This window comes from Eubalaena glacialis, chromosome 7, assembly GCF_028564815.1.
Source record: "Eubalaena glacialis isolate mEubGla1 chromosome 7, mEubGla1.1.hap2.+ XY, whole genome shotgun sequence".
Taxonomy (NCBI): Eukaryota; Metazoa; Chordata; class Mammalia; order Artiodactyla; family Balaenidae; genus Eubalaena; species Eubalaena glacialis.
In genome coordinates this window covers 1,209,206-1,228,213 of record NC_083722.1, presented here as the reverse complement: position 1 = coordinate 1,228,213, position 19,008 = coordinate 1,209,206, and the positions used below count along the sequence as shown (strand labels likewise).

Here is a 19,008-nt window from a genome sequence, read left to right as displayed (position 1 = left end):
CCAGTGAGTCCTGGCAGGTGGTGCTGGTCTTCTGTGCGGACAGGCGTGGTAGCATTTGCATGTCCTTCAGGACAAAAAGGTCATCGCTTCAACCCTGGGGGCAAAATGCTGCACATAAAAAGTACCCTCTAGGGAGTTTCTCTCTTATGCACCCAGTCTTCACTCAGCTCCAGCAAAACCATGTAACACGTTAGTTTTCACACATTTATTGCATTTCTGAAAGTGGAGTGAACACATGGGCTTGTTTCTACCACCGGCTTAGGCCCCATTAGAAAGATAGTAAAAGGAGGAAAGATTTACATACTTGTAACAGCAAAAGAAAGGGCAGATGAGGGGTTTTACCTGCTTTTGGAATACAGAGCAGACCGAGAACCAAGTGGAATAGAAGAGATTGTGGTTTAAACAGCGCTTCTGGACTCTGACCTGTGTGTGAATCCTCTGAGCTCTGTCCTGCACCTGCTCTCAGGTGGGGCTGAGAGCCTGCATTTCTGACAAGGTTCACAGGTGACACAGGCGCTGCTGATCTGAGGACCACGGGTTGAGGATCAAGGGCCTCGAAGAACATGGGGAGAGCCTGTCTACCCAGCAAGCCGGGAGAATCTCTGCGGTAGAGTTGACACGTGTCTCAGACACTGACGGGCCTGGGGATTAACTAAGGGTCCATACACGCAACGCCTGGACGTGCCTGCTTGTACCCTGTAAAATCACAACACTTTTTCTCTACAGGACCTGAACAAGCTCCCTGGGTAGAACCAGCATAGCTGAGGTAGTCTGGGCTCCCTAAACCTTATTTCTGGTCTTTGGGGACCCTCAGTGTAATAGTTGACTCCCCTCGAAGCAAAGCTCACCAGTCAGTAGGCCCAGCTTCATATACAGACCTAACTTTTGGCTTTCCCCTTTCTTCATTTCTACTTAGTATCCACAGAGACTCAGGAAGGCACCACCTTCGCAAAATGAGACTTGCATCTACAAAAGAAGCAACAATCAGAGGACAAGAGAGGGTGTTTGGATATTAAAAATATAATTGCTAAAATAATTTTTTCAATAAAAGGTGGGTAGAGGAAACTAAAACTATTCCAGGGTATAATGCAAAAAGATGAAGAAACAAAGTATGGGAAAACAAACAAAAGGCCTAAGGGATAATTCTGGGAGGTCCAATTTTCAACTAAAAGTCAATAGAGAAAAATTCCCGGAACTTTAAGAGAGGCTTTGGGTTGAGAGGCCCATGGAAGGATGATCAGGAAGAAGGACTGTCACACACACTCATGGTTGTCAAGTTCCAGAAGACCAAGAATAAAGAGAAGATCTAAGACGCTTCTAGAGAAATAAATACAGGACACCCACAACCTAACGAGAATCAGACTCACATTGGATGTCACGTCAGCAACAGTGGGCACTGAAGGAGAGATGAGCAAGACCTTCAAAACTCTGAGGACAATTCTTCCTAATCAAGGTTTTCTTACCCAGACACGGTGTCAATCATTAGTAAGACGAAGGTCCATTCTGAGACATCCTTCTCCTGCAACTCCCGCGAGATGAGAGCGAGCCCCAGAGAGAAAGTGTGATTCAGTAAGCGGTAGACCCAGCACAGGCGTCCAGTGGAGAGAGGCCTGGCCTTAGCCGTGACCAGCACAGACGAGAACAGACTCAGTCGGTTGTAAGAAGAGTCCTTCAAACAACAGATAAAAGGAGTAAGACGACGGAGGATATAAGGGCTATCGGTTTCTAAATAAAACCTGTTGGAAAAACAGAAAGCTGAGATAGCCGTGGTCCAAATATGTACCAGACTAAAAGAGAATTCACTTTTAAAAACTTTTCATTTGAGACAATTTTAAACATATAACATTAGGCAGTATGACATAAGTACCCCTCAGCCAGCCGCCACCGTTTATCAAGTTGGGCTCCATCTTGTTTAATCTATACTCTGACCCACTGCTCTCAGCCTCTCTTATTCTTAAGCAAACCCCAGGCATGATACTCCCTTTGGCTTTAATGCCAGCAGGGTTCTTGTCTTGAGAGGCTCAGGCCTCACGTGCCGCCCTGGAGACTTAGCGGAGGAAGTGTACTCAGGGCACATCCCTGGCTCTGCACAGAGCACCGCTGTCCGCACGGCTGTTATGATGTTTGGCTGCCAGTGTTTAGGGTGACGCTGTGACAAACCACGGGTGACTCATTTGTGAGGGTGGAACGGGCACAGACGTTCCTGCCTTGGTGGTGAGAAATCGCAGGTGCGAGTGGACAGAAGGAGAGCGTGGCGTCTCTTGTTAGATGTGCTGAAAGCAGTGCTCACCTGCACTGGAGGTTTTGGTCCCCGTCTCTCCTACCAGGGACCTTGGTGTTTGGTACTCATCTGGAAAAAAGAAAAAAAGCTTAGTTATTTGTATCATTACGTTGGTTTCACTAAAATGTTTTTAATTTTGCTACAGATCCCTGACTCACTTGCAGCTCTTTTCATTATACTGGAGGCTGTCAGTCATTTGGCCCCTTTATTCACCTGGTCGTTGTGATGTGGGGTCCTCTGTAGATCTCTAAAGGCATCTCAAGAAGGGCACCCCTACAGGCAAGGTTAGGGGGCATCTGCTTCCGCCTGGGCTCAAGGGACTGTATCCAGGTGTGCGGATGGCCCCGAATATGTTCAGGTTTGGGTTTTTAATCATTTGTAAACTTTAGTGGTATTAATGGTAACCAATTTCTTGTGGGTCGTCTAAGAACTAATTGCATCCCACTGGAGGTACGTAACTCCTTGGTCGAAAGTGGTCCTTCTGAGGGGTACCTCATTATTACACAGATGTGCCAAAGGCTGGACCAAGGAGGTGAATTAATACTTTATCTTCTTTTAAGATATACATTCAAGTGGTACGTGGAGATTCCTGAGCTACTACCGTGAGGTCCACATAACTGAAAATTGATGTGTCATTACTAATTAGAACATGAGAATATCTTCCACTCATGAAATACTGCTATTTGTAGATGGAGCGGAAAATGGCCAGGGGCCCACATCATCCTGTTTTATATATAAAGACAGTGGGGGGACAGGACCATAGATATTACAGACGTCAGAAATGCAAGTTCAGGCAGAACAATGTCAGTTCACATAAAGTGTATGTTCTCATCAGTCACCCAGATTCTTTATGGAAAGTTCGTTTACTCAAGTGTTTTACTTATATTAGATCATTTGTTCCTCACTCTGACTCTGAAAACAGTCAGGGCACGTGGTATTAACCCTAATTATAAATAACGAAACTAAGATTCCAAAAGGTTAAGTGGCCAGCCTAGGGCTACATGGTTAGTAAATGGCAGAACTGAAACCAAATCCTCACCTTTTCCCTTCTCATTGCCTTTTGTGTACATTCTATAGATACTTTCTTTGTAGTTACCATGTGGATTACACTTAACATCTTAAAGTTACAATAATCTGATTGAATGTATACCAACTTAACTTCACTACAGCTCTGGCTGTTATTGATGTCACGGATTACATCTTTATACTTTGTGTGCCCAGTACCATAGATTACTAAGTAGTTTTTCATACACTTGCCTTTTAAATAATGTAGAAAATGAAAGGCAGAGTTACCAAGCAAAATTACGATAACACTAGCTTTATAACGTCTCTGTGGCCACCTTTACTGGGGATCTTCATGTCTTCATTTGGCTTTGAGTTACTGTCTAGCCTCCTTTAGCTTTCTTAGCTTTTATCTGGGGAGTCTTAATTTCTTCCTCATTTTTGAAGGATAGTTTTGCTGGATATAGAATTCTCATTTGACAGTGTTTTTCTTTCAGCACTTTGAATATATCAACCAGTGGCTCTTCTGGCCTCTAAGATTTCTGTTGAGAAATTGGCTGACATCTTTTTTGAGGACCCCTTGTGTCTGATGAGATTCTTCTCTCTGGCTGCTTTCAAGACTCTCTCTCTCTCTTTTTAATGATTTGAAAGCTGATAGATTTTAGTAATTTGCGATTGTATTGCTGTTTTCATCTGTTCAATTTTTTAAATTGAAGTATAGTTAATTTACAATGTTGTGTTAGTTTCAAGTGTACAGCAAAGTGATATGTGTATATATATATATACACACACATATACGTATGTGTGTGTGCATATATATATAAATATAAAATCACACACATATATATATATACTCTTTTTCAGATTCTTTTCCATTACAGGTTATTACAAGACACTGAATATGGTTCCCTATGCTGTACAGCAGGTACTGTTGTTTACCTGTTTTATATATAGTAGTGTGTATATATTAATCCTAAACTCCTAATTTATCTCTCAAAGATTCTCTCTTTGTCTTAATTTTTTGACAGTTTGATTACATGGTCTTAGTGTAGATCTCTTTGAGTTTTTCCCACTTGTTTGTCTAGCTTCTTTGATTTGTAGAATCCTGTCTTTTATCAAATTTGGACGTTGTCAGCCATCAGCTCTTCAAGTACTCTCTCTGCCCTTTCCTCTCTCTGCTCCTCCTGGAACTCCCACAGTGTGTATGTTGATCTGCTTAATGGTGTCCCACTTGTCCCTTAGGCCCTGTTCACTTTTCTTCATTTTTTTCCTTTCTGTTCCTTAGACTCAATAATTTCACATTTCTTATCTTCAAGTTTGCTGATTCTTCTGCTTGCCCAAATCTGCTTTTGAACCCTTCTATTGTATTTTTCATTTTATTTACTTCTCAGCTCCGGAATTTCTTTGTAGTTCCTTCTTATAATTTCTGTCTCTTTATCGATCCTCTGTCATTTTCCTGACTTTGCTGTGTAGCCCTTTGAGCATGTTTTTTGTACAGTTGTTTAGTAAGTCCAAAGTCTAAGCCTCCTCAGGTATGTTTTCCCTTGATTTATTTCATTCCTTTGAGCAGGTCATACTTTCCTGTTTCTTTTTTGTGGTCGAAAACTTGACATTCGAATTAGATAAAAGTTAACTCTGGAAATCAGATTCTCCTGCTTCCCAGGGTTTGCTTTTGTTTTGTTTTGTTTTGTTTTTATTGTTGTCGGGTGCATCTGTGCCAGGGATCATCCTAAGGTGAAAAAGATTAAGGTCTTCTCAGGTCTTTCCTGAGGCTGTGTCTTAGCCTGAGCAAGCACAGTGGCTTTCTCAATTCCTGAACATGTGGTTGTCTCTGAATATCAGAAAATACAGAGGCAGTTCCTTTGGATCCCCTGGAAGCCATTTCATCCAGTGGGGGTGGAAGCAATGGAACAAATCCTTATCTTTTAATAAAACTGATTTACAGATTGTTAAAGTCAGAGACTCTGCCTTAGGACTTTTTCCCAAACATATGATGTAGTGCCTTGAAGTTAACGTGTATTCAGTAGATATTTGTTAAATTATAAGAAATAATCACCATACGAATTCTTCATTTTATACATGCAATTGACCCTTGAACAACACGGCCACTCATTATAAGGATTTCTTAGTAAATACTACAGTGCTACCCCATCCAAGGGTGATTGAATCCGCAGATGAGGAACCGCCTGTACAAAGTACCTGTGGGTACAGAGGGCCAACTGTAAAGTTATACGTGCATTTCTGACTGCACAGTGCCCCTAACTCCAGCACTGTTCAAGGGTTACTAATGTGAAATAATTTCAGATAGCAGTTTGAAGCTTATAAGGGGGCTTAGGTCTTTCTTGATAAGATTTCAGAATTGAAAAGTAACCAGGTATGTTTAATTAAAGTCAGGCTATTTTAACTTGCCTCATTAATTTGGATTCATAACTATACCTTTATAATACCTGTAGAAAGGATTTGCTTAGCACATTAACAGTTTAAGCAAAGTGAAAATGATGCTACCTACACCAAACTTTTAAGCATTTAACATAATTTTAGGAGCCTCTACTTGTACAAAAACAATTTGCTGATTCAAATGTTGTATCTATATATACATTAGACCCCTTAGGCTTTCTACTGAGGAATACTCCACGGTCCTCTGACTACAGATATTTGAACTAGTTCTTCAAACTAGACTGGCTGTACTTATTCAAATAGCTTAATTAAGCCAACTTTTAATTTATTTGTCTGCTATTTTGCGAACCTTAAGTTTTATAATACATTTGGTCTAATACATTTTTTAAAGTTATGTTTTGTGACATGTTTAGGTTGCTGTGTCTGCTATAGATATATTCTCACAGAGTCTGATATTTTGAAGGACACTCTGTACGTTAAACTTCGTCGGGAATGTTCTCAGCTGTGGGTCTTGCAACCTCAGGCGCTGTGCCCCAGTGCAGCCTAAATGCGACTGACTCCTACAGGGGATTGATTTCTTTGCAAGCCCAGTACGTCCCCTACACACGAACCTTCCAGTTGCAAACTTTCAGAGATGCGAACGTGCGTGCCAGCCCCTGGACGCCAGCTGTTGTACTGTACTAGTGTACTTTTCAAGGTGCTGTACTGTAAGATTAAAAATGCTTTTTAAATTTTTTGTGTTTGTTTTTTATGTACATATTATTTGTGTGAAAAGTATTATAAGCCTATTATAGTACGGTACCATATAGCCAATTGTGTTAGTTGGGCACCTAGGCTAACTTTGTCGGACTTACGAACAAATTGGACTTACGAACGTGCTCTCGGAATGGAACTTGTTCATATGTAGGGGACTTACTGTAAAGGATTTAGATGTTTAAAACAAGTTTAAAAAAACCCTGTGTGGTTCCCCTCCCTCCTTCCTCCTCCACCTCTGTAATTTCTGGCCCAAGAAAAAGTGACTTCAGAAAGACAAAGTATTTAGTGAACACCTAGGATATGTAAGGCACTGTGCTAGGTGCTGGAGGTGATTTAATGTAATAATGACTGCCCCCTCCTTCTGAAATCTCGTTTAGGAGGTGAGAAGGCAGCAAATGCACAGCCCCAGAGTCCAAGGCAGAAGGTGGAGAAGAACAAAAGCACTACATCAGTGTGAGCATGTTCGCATAATAGCTGCAAAGACTGAGCATTCCAGCGTACCAGGCGCGTGACGTACATTATTCCATTTAATCCTCACATCCTGGCTCTTGAACTCATCCCACTTGAGAACGAGGCTGTCAGGTGGCGCGTTCAGGTACTGAACACGGGTACCTGGGAGCCCGTGCTGGGCTGGGCCTGACAGGAGCAGGAGTGACTCGGGAAGATGCCGTGGGCGCCGCACAGGCCGGTACCTGGGTTGTCTCGGCCGCGGGCGCGGCCCCGGGGCCTCCTGCATGTTGCTGCCTTTGAGTGGAAGAGGACGGGGCTGCAGCCCACGGGCTCGTGCGACAGGCCGTCTTGGATGGGCAGCTAATTGACGCCGTTGGAAGGAGGGGGTCTCAGAGGCGCGGGGTTCGGTAGCATCGTCAGCGCGTGAGGCATGTAGGAGAAGCAGCTTTCCAGGAGACGACAGGTGACCAGGTGGGCTTGCATTTGAGGCGCTGGTGATGCTGCTGGGCATGGCTGTGCTGGCGTGGAAGCGGCGCTTGGGTTTGCCTCACCGTGGAGTCGCTGTATCATACATCCTGACCTGATCGCGGAGGCTAATGCACCCCCGATGGCCATCCACGCACCTAAGGTAGAGATCCCTACGCTAAAACAGGGCTGTCTGAAGCCGTATCTGTGATGAGTTTACTGAAAAGCAGTATGGAAAAGGAAAGGAAGGAAGATCAGGTCAAAACTTCAGGAGATGCCAAATCCGGGGGCGAGGGGGGAGGGGAATCCCCAGGGGGTGGAGCAGACGGGAGGCGAGGCTGTGCGATGACTTAGGGACCCTGAAAACCAGGCGGCGTCAGCTATGCTTAAGATGATACAGTTAGGAAGGCTTATCCAGAAACTTCAAGGTTTGATGGATCGACAGACAGCTATTGTATACAGTTTAATATTATGATTCCCGTTTAAAAAAAAGAACTGTGAAACGAGGGTTGATTTTAAACTGAAGTGTGGGTGGTGAGAAAATAGGGATAATATAGAATTTTATTAACCACGTCAAAATGTATAATTTGTGTTTTCCCCAGTAATTTCTGACCCAAGAAAAATAATAAAACATTTAGTGGGTACCTGTCATTCTACGTAGAGTTCTAGAGGGCATTTAAATATAAAAATCAGGTAATTTTATATATATTTTACAAATAAGTAAATTTGATATATAAGTGAGTTTTGCCAAATATTTTACATAATTCTGGTATGCCATCCAAATCTTTTTAATGAGCTCTAAATTTAAAGAGTCACTGAAATTGAGAGGATGTTTAGAAAAAAGGAAATCCTGTGGTGTAAGTGACCCAAATACACAGTATTTTCATGTTGGTTGAGGTATTTTTTATAACATTTTGTGTTTGAGGGAAAAGCTGTTTATGTCTTCTCTCAGACGTCGCTTTATCAGGAAAGTATTTAACTGTAGTAAAACACCTACACCCAAAAATACTTGTTACATTATAGCTCTTTTTAAAATCACATTTCATTGTATTATTTTTTTTAATTAATAATATTTAAGTAGTTAAAATATTAAAGAGGTATTTTGCTGAAGCAAAAACAGATCATTGTAATCTAACTTACCCATTATAAGAAAAAACAAATCTCTGAGGGTGTAAATAAATCTCAGACATGCTTCTGCTTTTGGCTTATTTCTGCCTTCATCACAAAGTCTTAAACATAACCAAGAATTCTCTTTCTCCTTTTTTCCTGTCTCCCATGTATGTGAACATTAACTATTAAGCCTAAAAGCATATTGATATTTTTCTTGAATTATCTCATGACTGCCTGTTTTGTCTCTATGATTCATTTCTGCTCTTTGAATTTGTCAGATTATTACTGGCGTGGAGTTCTGATGTGAATGTTTCCCCCTCTTTTTTGTCTTAAGGAACTCACTTCCTATGAAAATAATCAGAGCACTGTCAAGCCTACCAGTAATCTGTGACCTAGAACTCACCCCAATACTTCTCAGAATGATGAGTTTCTTAATATGTTTGGGCTTTGCCAAACCATCACATATTTTAAAATATAGTTCTGGTTTTGAATTTCCAAATGCATTCACTTTGAATAATTTCATAACACTAATACTTTTAAATGGGAACATGTGAATTGGGTCGGAAGGCTTACTTTTTGCAAGCGTCCTTCAGCTCAGGTAACCTGTCACGGGGTTTCATAACGCATAAGGCAGCAAACAAGAAGTCACTTGTCAGAGCCGTCTGTTTCCTGGTAGTTTACACACCAGAAACTGAAATCTGAGAACAGCCCTTGAAGGAAAACAAAGAGCTTTACAGTATTTTTTTTTTCTTTTCAGGAAAACACACAGAAGCTAATTTTAGCTTCTTGATCAGATTGACCCAGCCTTTAACCCTGGCAGACGTTACCCCACACACTTCCAATGGACAATAGTTTGCATACCAGCCTCGCGCTGGAAACAGATGTGTGCAGGGAGCGGCCCCTCCCTCCGGACTGAGCCCGCGCTGTCCTGGGCGCTGAAACAGACAAGGTCCTTCCTAATTGGGGTAAAAACTGGGGCTTCCTTCACATTTCAGACTACAAGCTTTCCTGACTTCTTAAAAATTTATTATGTCACAGTTCTGTTCTGACCCGAGTTTCAAAATATCATTCACTAGAGAAACATCTCTTGGCTTCAGCATGAATTCTATCCTGGGGAAAAAAAAAAAAAAAAGGAAGAAAGAAATTGTTAGCAGCTGCGCTACTCATGAGTGATGGTTACACAGTTTATATATTAAAACGTTTGGAATGCGAACAATTACCTCTTTTACTTTCCCACCAAGTCTCCTATAGTTTATATAAATTGCATTTTTATTACCAAAGAAACGGCAGTCTCCCCTCCCCCCCCCCCCCCCCGCCGCCCCCCGTTCGCCCCCGCCCGTCCTGCCCTTGCCAGGCACGCTCCGGGAAGGGCCCGCCCCCGGCCACTGGCCCGTCCCCCGGCAGCGGCTCCTGGCAGCCCCGCTAAGAAGGAGCCCCGAGGGCTGCCAGCTCAGCAGGATTTAACGTGGCCTTCTTCTCCACACCTCCGGGGAGACCCACTAACTGCTGAAACGCTAGAGAGTTTTCCCATGTTTGCTGGGAGACAAGGAACAACTTCTGTTTCCTTGAGCGATGAAAGAGGATGTTTCCTGTCTCGTTTGCTGTAGTAATTGCCTCTCTCTAGACTCCCCCTCACTCTGGGATGCTGTAATTGGGTGTAATATGTGTGTCCATGTGCAGAGCCCACGTACGGAAGACACAGGAGGACCATTCTGCCAGGACTTGCCATGACTGTTTTGGTAAATTCCTATTTGGAACCTATGGCTCTGGGACTTCACTGAAATCACAAAGCAACTTAATGACCGTGGGGTCTGAGCTAGGATCCCAGGGCCAGGTCCCCAGCTGAGGCCCTCACCCACGTGTGCCGAGCAACTTAGTGACCAGCCAGAGTGTTCTTCAGGCTTACAGGCATGAAATCCTCCTTGATACTTTGAATCTGTAAAAGATGAATTTAGGGGAATGCGTGATAGTTTTTTAAAGCTGAGACTTTATGTTACAGAGCATCGTGTAAATTACAGTGCCTATCAGAATTTTAGAAACTAAATGAACTTATTCTTCAGTGTATACGTGTTTTCCGCTTCTTTAAAACATTCTTCTCTCTTAAAAATAATTACGAGCACCTCTTATCCCTCTAGGTGAATGGTTTACATTAAAATTTAAATATGCAGAATTCTAGGAGATTATAATACAGCTGAATAGAATTATGTACAGTAAATAGATGTTGGACTGTTATGATAATAATTGCATATTAAATATATTTAATGCAAAAAAAATTCTAAACTTTATAGGGCACGTAAGCAATTATTGGTCAGATATCTATACCAAAATATTATCTCTTATATTAGCAAGTTAATAACCAATAGCTACATTTGAACTTTGTGAAGGGAGTTTAAACTATTTTCCTGGAATTTTTGTTTGACTGCCAAAGGGGGAAAATTTTCATTGAATTTTGATTGTGAAATCCAATACTTTCTATGTGTACGTTTTTATTACCAAGGGATTCTTTATCCACCTTTTATTTTTTCATAATAAAGTTCATACATCTTTCAGTAATGCATGAATAGCAAATATCACCCTGAGTTCTTCCTCCCCACTTAAAATTTATGCTAAATATGTTTTCAAGCATGTGAATCTCATTTCATTACTGCTGAGTCAAGATAGATAGCTTATAAACGATAACAACAGATTAGGAAATACACAGTTTCGTTAAATAATGGTTATATTGTCAGAGGGCTTTTATATTAGGACCAGACGGAAGTTTTTGTCTGATGTACGTAGTTTTTGTTGTGCAGGTCGCCAAAGGAAACACTCTAAATTGCAGGAGTAGTTTCTGCTTAGCATGAAGATTGCCTGCATGCACCATATTACTTTATTGTATGTTTTCATGATCACAAGGGAGCAGTGAGGTTAGCATGACCCCCGCAGCTTCTGCCTGTCATCTTCTTGTCTTGGTGGAGAAACCTGACCCAACATGCAGATTTTTAAACGGCTAGAAAGAAGTATCCTTCAAGGAACAGACCTCTTCCATGAAGCTTTCCTGATGTGACAAGTTACAGCCAGTAGTTTCCACAAGAAATGCTGAAGCCCATTGAGTTCAGCTCTCTCTTGAGTTTACTAGCATAAGCACCTGCTACGGACGAGGTAGGACACCTGGGCCTTGCCTGTGTTAACTTTTTATGTCTCTCAGTAGCCCTGTAGGTAAGTGGTGCTCTCCTTAGTCTGAGGCAAAGGAGGGTGAAATGGCTTACCCAGGATCACAAGGGGGGCAAATAGTAGATCTGGGATTTAAACCCAGGCTCCCCACCGAAATCCAAAATGCAGAGTGCACTGATTTTTATAATCTAGTGTTTATGTATATGTGTGTGCTACATACATGATGTGAATGTGTGTGTATATATACGTGTACAGGCATATGTGTGTATATACACCTGTGTATTACATGTATATATACACAATACGTGTGTACGTATATGTGTGTGTGTATATATGCATGTGTATACATTTGTATATATGCATGTGTATATGTGTGTGCATGTGTGTATATGCGTGTATGTATATATGTGTGTATATGTGTGTCTATGCATGTGTATGTGTGTATAGAGTGTGGGTATGCATGTGTTTATATATGGGGGTATATATGTGTGTATATGTGTGTGTGTATATGTGCGTCTATGGGTATGTGTGTGTGTATATATGTATGTGTATATGTGTATACATTTGTATATATGTGTGTATATGCGTGTGCATGTGTGTATATCTATGTGTGTCTATGCATGTGTATATGTGTGTATAGAGTATGTGTGCATGTGTTTATATATGTGTGTATGTATGTGTGTATATGTGTGTGTACATGTGTGTATATGTGTGTATATGCATGTGTATATGTGTGTATATCTGTGTGTCTATGCATGTGTATGTGTATAGAGTGTGTGTATGCATGTGTTTATATATGTGGGTATATCTATGTGTGTATATGTGTGTGTGTATCTGTGTGTTCTATGGGTATATGTGTGTGTATATATATGTGTGTGTGCGTGTGTGTATAGTGTGCATGTGTTTATATATGTAGGTATATGTGTGTGTGTGTATCTGTGTGTGTCTATTGGTATATGTGTGTGTATATGTGTGTGCATGTGTGTATGTGCGTGTGTGTGTATAGAGTGTGTGTATGCATGTGTTTGTATATATGGGTATATATGTGTGTGTGTATATGTGTGTCTATTGGTATGTGTGTGTATATATGTATGTGTATATGTGTGTGCATGTGTATATGTGCGTGTGCATATGTGTGTGTATAGTGTGTGCATGTTATATATGTGGGTATATCTATGTGTGTATAGAGTGTGTGTATGCATGTGTTTATATATGTGGGTATATCTCTGTGTGTGTATGTGTGTATCTATGTGTGTCTATGGGTATATGTGCGTGTATATATATGTATGTGTATATGTGTGTGCATGTGTGTCTATAGGTATATGTGTGTGTATATATGTATGTGTATATGTGTGTGCATGTATGTGTGTATCTATGTGTGTCTATGGGTATCTGTGTGTGTATATATGTGTGTGTATATGTGTGTGCGTGTGTGTGTGTGTGTGTGTATCTGTGTGTCTATGGGTATATGTGTGTGTGTGTATGCGTGTGTGTGCTTGTACTAGTTCCCCCACCACCACCACCGCCCAGGTGGCATTTCGTCTCTCACTTGGGAGAAAACTTTCACTTAGAGAAACCCTCACTTTGAGTCATTTCAAAGTTGAGTCGTTACAATAATCTGTCCTTGATATTCTAGTTTTTAAAATGCATTAGCTCTGCTTTCTCTTGGCTAATACATTTTCATACACTCAGTTAAGTTTCCCAGCAATGTAACAGATCCAGAAGATTTTTGGTAATATTGTTATCCATTGTCATATTTATACCATGAATTTGCATTAATGTGCATTCAGATGGGGATTTTATGTTTTCCCATCTTCTGTAGTTTTCTGTTGGGCTAGTGACTAGGAGGCATATTTTAAGACCAACTATATATTTCAGGAAACTTAATAAAGTGATTTCACTTTTTCCCCTTTTTCTTAGCTCTTTATAGCATTATAATTTTTCTTTCTTTTGCATTCTCCTTAAAAAAAAAAAAAAAAAAAAGGAAGAAACTCATGACTTCATTTTATTATCACCTCCTTTAGGATCCACCAGGCCTTTCCCCTCCCCCTTCTCTTCGCCCAGCGAATGGCCTGCGGGCTGTGAGCTCCCCAGAAAGCCGAGCGGTGCTCCCGAGGCAGCCTCACGGGGAGCTGTTTGCCCTCACAAGGACAGAAGCAGTTAATGTGCTTGGTTCTGCTACAAAGTAAATGGCCTGCTGAGAACTTGTTTGTATTTGTATATGTTTTTATGGTTGATGTTTTCAGTGGCCCATGTTATAAAGTAAGCCATAACTACTTCTGTAAACACGTTACAGTAGTAAAGCAAAACTGTATATTCCTAGATATTTATATCACTTCACTCAAAGCCTTGGAGTGAAACTTGAAAAATAAAAAAAAAGATTTCTTCCCAAACATTTCAGTTAGAAACTCCATTTCAGATCCTTGGCAGTCTCATGTATAGGCTTTCTTGCATGATTGTTGAATAACATGTTATTATATGCGGGGAAGAATAGTTCTTTTGTTGGCTGCATTACATTTTGTGGTGAAATTGGAGAAAACAAATCATTAAGGAAGTCTATTTTGGTTCAAGACATTACACACTTATGACGAGTCTGGTTTTTAACCTTGCCAAGTTGAAAGAAAATGCAGACCCATTGGTGCTGGAACGGGAAGGCATGTTGCAGATCGCAGGCCGTCAGCAGCATCGTGTGTGTGTGTGTGTGTGTGTGTGTGAGTGTGTGTGCAGGGCAGCGGTGGATGACATAGGTGTGTGTGGACACCAGCGTGTATATAGCCCTGCTGCTATTCTTAAGTGCGGCCATGGCTAATTCACCAGTGACTGGCTTTCTAGATCCTGCTCCAGAAGGAAGGAGAAGGATGTTTTCTTAATGACATGGTAACTCTGATAATCTTACCAGACCTGCTTTCCTCGGGCAGTTTCCCTGGTCTCCCGAAACCCTATTGCCACTCCTCCATTGAAACTCCCATGGAAGCGGCGTCCTGTGGTCAAAAGACAAAAAGAAAAGCTTCCGCAACTTAAAAAAAAAAAATGTGTCTGTGTGTATCTATTTGCTGCAGTTAGCATGAGCAGAAAAACGGTATGAAAAGAAAAATGCCAAACTTTGTACTTGGTCAATGGGTTGAATTCAACTTTGTTTGAAAGAGGTGGAGAAAGTCTTTATATACTTCTGTGTTCTTTGATTTGTTACAATGAGAATGTATTACTTTTCTATTAAAGTTATAAAAAAATAGAAAACACAGCCAAATGTTTTGAATTACCGATAGCAGTCTGACATCTTTACTCTCTGGATACCTGTATTTTCTGGGGGGGTCTTTTATTTTTTTAGTTATTTAATTATTTATTTATTTATTTATTTCTGGCTGTGTTGGGTCTTCGTTGCTGCGCACAGGCTTTCTCTAGTTGAGGCGAGCGGGGGCTACTCTTCATTGCGGTGCGCGGGCTTCTCATTGCGGTGGCTTCTCTGGTTGTGGAGCACGGGCTCTAGGCACGCAGGCTCAGAGTTGTGGCACGTGGGCTCAGTAGTTGTGGCTCATGGGCTTAGTTGCTCCGCGGCATGTGGGATCTTCCCGGCCCAGGGCTTGAACCCGTGTCCCCTGCATTGGCTGGCGGATTCTTAACCACTGCACCACCAGAGAAGTCCCGGATACCTGTATTTTAGAAGAATAAATCTAACAGTGGTACTTTGTGGAATCCCTGTAATATTGCCATCAGGAGTTCCTGAGCTTTGAAATGAGACAGAACTGGGATGCAGCCCTAGCCTGGTCCTTAGTTGATGTGATTTAGGACAGCTAAATAAGCTCTTTGGACCTCACTTTCCTCATCTAGAAGGACGTCATAAAAATACCATTTCTGTTAAGATGGTAGAGATGAGTGGAGATGATTAAGGCTGCTAACATGTGTGGCAGAATTCCCGTAAATGCTGCCGAGAGCATAGCTGAGCACACAGTAGGTGCTCAGAACTATGGGATGGGTTAGGGTCAGGGAGTAAGTGATTACTTTTCTGCCATTGCCGGCCCTGCCTGGCCACCTCACCGGTCATGACGGTCAGGGTCAGGGTCAGATGGAGGCCAGGCCTCTGCTCAGCTCAGCGCCCATACCCATGGGACAGCGGGCCCTCTGCTCAGCGACTTCTCCTTTGCAGACAGTGGTGTTACTAGCAGACACCACGTATCAGAGATGGGAAATGTATTGTGTCGTGCACAGACTGCTTTTACCAGTTGAAGTGCTTCCTTTTTCTCTCTGCTTTGCAATATTCTACCAGTCTGGGTTTTCTCGTGAGCGAAATTTGCAAGAGTAAAAGCGAGACAGGACATCAGAATAAGGGGCCATCCAAAGAGCTGAATGATTAAATAGGAAGTTATCTGCACACTCATCCTGGCCTTTTACTGCTCCTGTTCTTTTTCATTAGAAAGAAAAAAGGAAAGGAAGAAAGAAAGAGAGAGAGAGAGAAAGAAGGAAGGAAGGGAGGAAAGAAAGAAAGAAGGAAAGAAAAAAAAAGGGGGAAGAAAGAAGGAAAGAAAAAGAAAGGAAGGAAGGAAGGAGGAAAGAAGAAAGAAAGAAAAAAAGAAAAGAAAGAAAGGGAAGAAAGAAAGGAGGAAAGAAAAGAAAGGAAAGAAAGGAATCGAAAGGCTTGTTCCTTACCTTGTATGAATGGGAGTGGGTTTATTTTTTTAAATCTCACTTGAGCAACTTACTGACTCTTTTTAATAAAGCTTGGTTCAAAGCATGCGAGTCATCACAAAGGAGAAAAACAAACAAAAATTCAGGCTAATTTTCTCCTAGTTTTCCAAGAAATGGATTATTCCATGGTGTTACTCACCAAGTGGAGTGAATGTCCCCTTTCGAGCCCATGGGCAGGGCTGCCACCTCTGTCCAGGTACCTTTTCATGTGTGATCAATAAGTCCAGACCACAAGGAGCCTCTTTTGAGAATTTCATAGCAAAAACAAAGGCACTGAGATTTTCTACCGTAACTTTTTTTTCCAAAAATAGTTATCTAATGTTTACTTTGTGAAAATATCACTTTTTCTGTATACATTTGCACATGATCACTTGGTGGGTTAAACATATTACTTATGGGGTGACTGACACTGTAAACTTGCCTCAAACCTGAGGTGCATTCTGGAAATTTTTAACTGGATGAATTGCTTTTTTACTGCAGGCAGTATATGCACTGGGGAAAAATGTCTTAAATGATCCTAAAGCATTTCAAGATAGAGCAAGTCCCAGCCTTTTATGTTGAAAGAGATGTAGTACGCACTTGGGGGGGTCTAACCCACAGCAGAATTCATTTCCTTTTACAGACGGGTATTTCATAGCACGATCACGTATGTTTTGTCTTAGAATTTATGATGTTTTATTGCATGTGTCCTATTGTCCCCAAATGTGACTCGTTTTTTCACATTTGATTTAAAATAAACATCTTTCTTTTTCTTAGTACAAGCCAACTAAACACAGAACTGTTCATCCTATCATTTTTCATTGGAAACTGAAATATCCAGAAACTGAAATGTCAAGAAATTTTACAAAATCATAAAATAAATACCAGTTGTTTAATTGGTTCTGTATAATGAAATTTAGAATTCTAATTATAAAGCAGAACTGTTTCAATATGTGAGCTTTGAAATACACACACACGCGCGCGCACACACACACACACACAGATTTTTTGGTAAAAACATTAAATACCTTCAAATTAAATTTGCTCATCTTCCACTTGAGAGTTCTTTAAAACTATAGACATTAAGTAGCTTTTATATTGTTGAGTCTTACACCATTTAAGTCTTCACAATAGCCCTGTGGCACATGGACAGACTTTGAGAGAGCAGCCTGGGTGGGCCCTGAATGTTCCAAAGGCAGCTGCACTTTTTTTTCCCAGGTACCCTTATCTTGGGTCTTAATGTTGAAAACATTGCAAGACTTGTCATAAAGTTCTGATAGTCTTTCTGGTCCCAAAAGGTACCCTTCTTTTAGAAGGAAGAAAAAGCCCTTCTAGCCATGGTCCTTTGGAAGTGGGTGCTTATCCTTTGTGAGAAGGTTCCTGTCTCTGTGAGGAAGGGAATGAAACCTCCCGGCCTGGGGAGCTGGAAACCCTTGGTAGCCAAGGTAGATTTAGTCAGACTCTTACCCCAGAACTGATATTCTGATTGGGTTTAAAATTCTGTGGTCAGTATTAGTTCTTATCAACAGGTGAGATCTGCTGACATGAAAATGGAAACACAAAAAGGGGGACAGGCTTCAGGTCGCCCCGGAGCCAGGGGCTGCACCAATGCACCATGTTTGTGATGCCAGATTTTCAAAATGTGCTCGCAAGAAGCAAGTATGATTTATAATCCAGTCCCTACATTTCTTTATATGAAACCAAGTATTACTAATTGTATTAAACAATGAATGGAGTTTATTCTGTGACTTTCCCCCAATATTGCAGTTTCCAACTAGAGAACAATAGGATGGGACAATTCTGTGTTTAGTTGACTGTGCTAAGAAATATTTTTTACAAGTTTTTGCTTTAAATCATATTTGAAGAGCATAAGTTAGTAGAGACTTCTTTTCTAAAGGAAGGCCAGTGAATTGCTTTTTCTCTTACACTTAAAGCTCTTAAGGGTCTCGTGGGGATGTTGTAATCCTTGGAAAGATGCTCTTATTAAAAGCTCTGGAGCTTTCTCTGTTTTCTCAACCATCCATTATTAGCTATCTAGAACTAATTACTCCCAAGGCACCTCTTTAGGGATTTTATGATTCTCTCTGTCTCCTGGGACATCATGTAAAGTTTTCAGATGAAAAAGGAAGCCCATAAGAATTCCTTCTTTTTCGTAAATCAGATGAAAATAGGAATGACTTAGGAATAGTCGTTCCTAAAATAATTTCACTCCCCCTCCCCCCTCCCTCCCTCCCTCCCCTCCCTTCCTTCCCCTCTGTGTCCTCCCCTCGCTCCTCATCCTCCTTTCCCTCTCCCCCTTCCCTTCCCTTCCCTTTCTTCTTCGCCTCCCTCACATCCTCCTCCTGAATTTCCTGGAAGATTCTACAGCTGCTCCACTGGGAACCTCTGGTTCTCTCTGCATCTCTACCAAAAGTCTGAAGTCGTCAGTAAGATTCACCCGGTCCCCGTTTGCTGCCTTCAGCCTCCCTTTCATGAGCTCCTCACATGAGTGGCCGGGAGAGCCAGGCATCCCGCAGCCCACCCTGCGCGGCCAGGCCTGTGACCCTGCTCTTCCCGTCACCTGGCCCAGGCTACACGGCCTCCCTTGGGCTGTGAGCTCCCTGCATCCTACTAGGTCCTCAGCTGAGATCTGGCCTCCGTAAGCGTTGCTCCAGCCCAGCTTTCATCACATTCAGCACAGCACCTCCCTCCACTGTGCTCCTGTGGCATTGTATACAGAGCTGTGTTTTAGC

At 41.6% G+C, this 19,008-nt stretch overlaps 1 protein-coding gene across 1 annotated transcript in view; it reads left to right on the top strand.

The window, feature by feature from the left end:
- The window catches only part of GMDS (GDP-mannose 4,6-dehydratase), a 479,713-nt gene that overhangs the window by 312,796 nt on the left and 147,909 nt on the right, over window positions 1–19,008 (top strand). The gene's annotated exons all lie outside the window — the stretch shown is intronic.